General features: G+C 36.4%; 1 pseudogene; it reads right to left on the bottom strand.

The window, feature by feature from the left end:
- Positions 1-2,259: 2,259 nt before the first annotated feature.
- On the bottom strand, positions 2,260-3,884 carry LOC103678759 (annotated as a pseudogene).
- Positions 3,885-5,234: the final 1,350 nt, after the last annotated feature.

Below are 5,234 nucleotides of genomic sequence, written 5' to 3'. Positions count from 1 at the left end.
TGGAATAATTTTCATAATATTAAAATTACCTGATTCTTAAAATTTACTAGATAGAGTGCAGCTTTGAAACTATCTGGCAGATTTCTTATCAAATTTATGATCCCTTCTTTTGCAATTGGTTTCAGTTTCCTACTTCTTGGGTCAGAATTGGTAGTTTAGGTTTTGCTATAAATCATTTATTTTGAACTGAATGAAAATGAAAATACAACCTATCAAAATTTATGGAATGCAGCTAAAGTAATACTCAAAGGGAAATTTATGTCATTAAGATCTTTTATTAGAAAAGAATAAAAGTCTCAAATTACTAATCTAAGCTTCTACATTAAGAAACTAGAGAAAGAAGACGAAATACCAACTCAGAGCAAACAGAAGGAAGGAAATAATAAAGAACAGAAATCAATGAGTTTGAAAACAGAAGAACAGGGGAAAATCAATGAAACCAAAAGTTGTTTTATTAAATATCATTGAAATTGATAAAACTTTAGCCAATCTGACCAAGAAAAAAGAAGGTAAAAATTATTGATTTCGGGAATGAAAGAGGGGACATTACTGTAGACCCCACAGGCATTAAGAAAATAAAAAATAAATAAAAAAAAAAACCCCAAGCCACAACATTAAGGGAATACAATGAAAAATTTTATGCTCATACATTCGACACCTCAGGTAAAACTGAGAAATTTTTGGAAGACACGAGTTATCAAAGCTTAATAAAAAAATAAATGAAAGAGTCCTACATTTATTAAATAAATTAAAGTGGTTGTTAAAAGCCTTCCAACAAACAATTAACAGAAAATTCCAGACCCCAGACAGTGTCACTACTAAGTGCAATGAAATAGTTGAGGTTGAAATAATATCATTTCTACACGATGTCATACAGAAAACAGAAGAGAAGGAAACACTTCCTAACACATTTTTATGAGTTCAGCATCACCCTAATTCTAAGACTAGACAAAGACATTACAGGAAAGGAAAACAGGAGACCATGGTCTCTCATGAACATAGATGCAAAAACCATCAAGAAAATATTAAAAAATCAAATATTGCAGATCATAAAAGGGATAACACATCACAACCAAGTGGGGTTTATCTCTGGAATGCAAATCTGGTTTACCACATTAACAAACGAAAGAAAAAATTGTGATTATCTCAATAGATGCAGGAAAAGCACTGAACAAAATTAAACATCCATTCATGATAGAGACTCTAAACTTGGATAAGATGAAAACTTATGTAACTTGATAAAGGACACTTATAGAACACTTACATAAACCCTACACTAAAATCATATTTAATGGTGAAAAACTGAATGTTTTCACCTCTAGATCAGGAACAAGGCAAAAATGTCCTCTCTCACCACACATATTCAACACTGTCCTGGAAGTTTCAGCCAGTAAGTCAAGGAAGGAAAAAAGAAGTATACAGACTGGAAAGAAAGAAAATTGTCTATAGTCACAGATCCCAAGATTTCTTATGCAGAAAATACCAAAGAACCTACCCCCACCCCCAAATAAAACAAAACAAAAAAACCCACCTTAAAACTGCAATTGATTTTTTTCAAGCTATACGTCAATAAACAAAACTCAATTATATTTCTATATACTCACAGTGAATAACTGGAATTTAAAATAAAAAAACTACTACTCATGATAGCACCAAAAACTAAAAACATATTTATGTATAAATATAAAAATTTCAGGATCTTTATGCTAAAAACTAGAAAACATTCATAAAAGAAGACCTAAATAGAGAGATACACCATGTTTATGCAAAAGATGTGATACTGTTAAAATGTTCATTTCCCCCATTTGGTTTATAGTTCCAATGTAATTCCAATCAAAACTCTGTAGGCTTTTATATAGATATTCCAAAGATGATTTAAAAATGTAAGTACAGAAACAATGGAATTGATTAGCCCAAATGATTTTGAAAAAGAACAAGTTGAAGAACTCACACCACATAACTTTAAGACTTAACTGTAGAACTATGATAATCCAACCAGTGAGATGTTGGCAGAAGGACAGATACATAGACCAATGGAACTAAAGAAAGAGCCCCCAAATAGACCTATATAAATATAGTCAATTGGTTTTTGACAAAGGTACAAAGTCACTTTAATGGAGAAAGAATAATAGTCTCAGTAAATAGTGAGAAACAATTGGATATCCATATACAAAACAAACTTTGACCTAAATCTTATACACCTTATATAAAAATAAATGCAAAATGGATCTAGGCCTAAGTGTAAATAGTAATACTAAATCTTTATGACCTCTAGGAGACATCATAACCTAAAACCCACATGATCTAGGTTTAGCAGAGAGTTTTTATTTTTTATCTATTTTTTTCATTTAAGACAGGGAATACTTTATTCAAATCCATCAGAGAAATGAACAGCTTGGGTCTATAAGAAAGTACTGTGTTTTAAAGCACGGTCAGTAACTGTATATAAGAGTATACACTGCTACAGACAAATTAACTGATCAGAGCACAACTTTTCAATGTTTAAAATAGAATAAGCTTCCCTATAAAAGCAGCACCTTTGGGACATTTTTAACTTTAGTATTCCTCTCCTTCTTCATCCTCCCCTTCAACAAAAACCACACCAACCTCCTCATAATCCTCCTCAAGGGCAGCCATGTCCTCATGGGCCTCAAAAAACTCTCCTTCCTCCATGCCCTCACCTGCATACCAGTGAACAAGGGCATGCTTGGTATATAACAGATCAAACTTGTGGTCCAGGGGAGCCCAGGGCTCAGCAATGGCTGTGGTGTTGCAGAGCATACACACAGCTTGCTATACTTTGGCCAGGTCTCCACCAGGTACCACAGTGGGAGGCTGGTAATTAATGCCAACTTTGAAGCCAGTGGGCACCAGTTCACAGACTGGATGATATGCTTAGTCCTGATGGTGGCAATGGCAGCATTGACATCTTTGGGAACCACGTCGCCATGGTACCACAGGCAGCAAGCCATGTATTTACCATGGCAAGGGTCACATTTCACCATTGGTTGGCTGGCTCAAAGCACACATTGGTGACCTCTGCTACAGAAAGATGTTCATGGAGATGACAGGAGCATATAAAACCAGAGGAAAGTGGATGTGAGTATAGAGCACCAGGTGGTCTGGAATTCTGTCAGGTCAATATTCAGGGCTCCATCAAATCTTAGGGAAGCAGTGATGGAAGACACAATTTGACCTATCAACCTATTCAGGTTAGTGTAGGTTAGGCATTCAATACTAAGGTTTCTACGATAGAGGTCATAGATGGCCTCATTGTCTACCATGAAGGCACAATCTGAGGGTTCCAGGGTGGTGTGGGTAGGGAAGATGTAGAGCTCAGCTACAGCTGTGGAAACCTGGGGGGCTGGGTAAATGGAGAACTCCACCTTGGACTTCTTGCCATAATCGACAGAGAGATGTTCCATCAGCAGAGAGGTGAACCCAGAATCAGTTCCCCCTCCAAAACCGTGGAAAACCAAGAAGCCCTGAAGACCTGTGCACTGGTGGAGCAGTTTCTGAATGCAGTCCAAGACAAAGTCAATCATCTCCTTGCCAATGGTGTAGTGACCTTGGGCATAGTTATTGGCAGCATCTTCCTTTCCTGTGATGAGCTACTCAGGGTGGAAAAGCTGGCAGTAGGTGCCAGTGTGAATTTCATCAATGACTGTGGGTTCTAGGTCTACAAACACTGCCCTGGGAACATGCTTGCCAGCATCCATCTCACTGAAGAAGATGGTGAAGGAATCGTCTCCTCCCCAAATGGTCTTTTCACTTGGCATCTGACCATTAAGCTAGATGCCATGTTCCAGGCAATAGAGCTCTCAGCAGGTATTGCCAATCTGGACAGCAGCTTGGCCAACATGGATGGAGATACATTCATGCATGGTTGCTGCTTTGTGGCTCTGAGCAGATGGTAGAGAAGAGGAAACGTTGTTGCTTCTTACAGTGTGACGCTTAGGTGGTTGATGTAAGAGAACCTAGCAGAGAGTTTTTAAATACAACTCCAAAAGCAGGATCCATAGAAGAAAAATTTAATATCAAAACTAAAAACTTTTGGTCTGCAAAAGACAATATTAAGGAACTGAAAGGACAAACCACACAATGGGAGAAAATATTTTCAAGTCACAAGCCTCACAAAGGCCTGCTATCTAAAATATATAAAGAACTCTCAAATTCAACAATAAGTAAACAAACAACCCAATTTAAAAAAATGAATAGAACTGAGCACTTCATCAAAGAAAATCTATAGATGACAAATAAACACATAAAAAGATGTTCTACATCATTAAAGATCAGGAAAATGTAAATTAAAGCCACAATGAGATGTTATTACACATCTAATGTAATAGCTAAGAACAAAAACAAAGATAAACTAACAACACTAATTGCTTGCAGAGATTCAAAGCACCTGAAACACACATTGCTGATAGACCTGGAAAATGGCACAGTCATTGTGGAAAAGAGTTCACATAATGCTAAACATGGGTTACCATTTGTCCCAGCAACTGCACTCCTACGTATTCACCCAGTGAAATAAAAACTTACCTTCACACAAAACCTGTATGCAAATGTTTATACTTTATTCATAATTGCCAAAAATGGAGGGCAATCCAGGTGTCCTTCAATAGGTGAACAGATAAAAAAAAATCTGGTACATCCATGCAATAGAACACCATTCAGCAATAAAAAGACATGAACTACTACTGATTCATCCAACAACATGAATGAATCATAAGTGCATTCTGTCAAGTGAAAGAAGTGAGACACAAGACTACACATTGAATTATCCGATTTATATTATGTTCTCAAAAGCAAAATTACAGAGACCTCAGAAAGGTCAATCATTACTAGGGGTTGGAAGTGATGAAAGTGGTTAACTACAAAGGGGCACCACAAGGAGTTTTTGGATCAGTGGAATTGTTTTGTATGATACTGTGGTTGTAAATATATGGCTGAATGCATTTGTCAAATCCCAAAGAAATACAGTCTCACCACAAGAGTGAGTCTACTACCTGCAAATTTAAAAAATGAACACAAGATGTCAGGGAGACCCAAGATAAAATGTAAACTATCACAAATGAATCTAACCATGTTACAAATAAATGACTTAGTTACACTGATTGGCGTAAGACAAAACAGAAATTAACCTAAGTAACTTTGCAAAAGGATGTTTTCACTGGATATTGGTAAAGCTAAAGACAAAAAGAACTGTACATCAACACTGTGCTCTAATT

This window comes from Ursus maritimus, unplaced genomic scaffold (assembly GCF_017311325.1).
Source record: "Ursus maritimus isolate PB19 unplaced genomic scaffold, ASM1731132v1 scaffold_20, whole genome shotgun sequence".
Classification (NCBI taxonomy): domain Eukaryota; kingdom Metazoa; phylum Chordata; class Mammalia; order Carnivora; family Ursidae; genus Ursus; species Ursus maritimus.
Note: the sequence above shows the minus strand (reverse complement) of the source record. Positions and strands in the feature narration are given on the sequence as shown.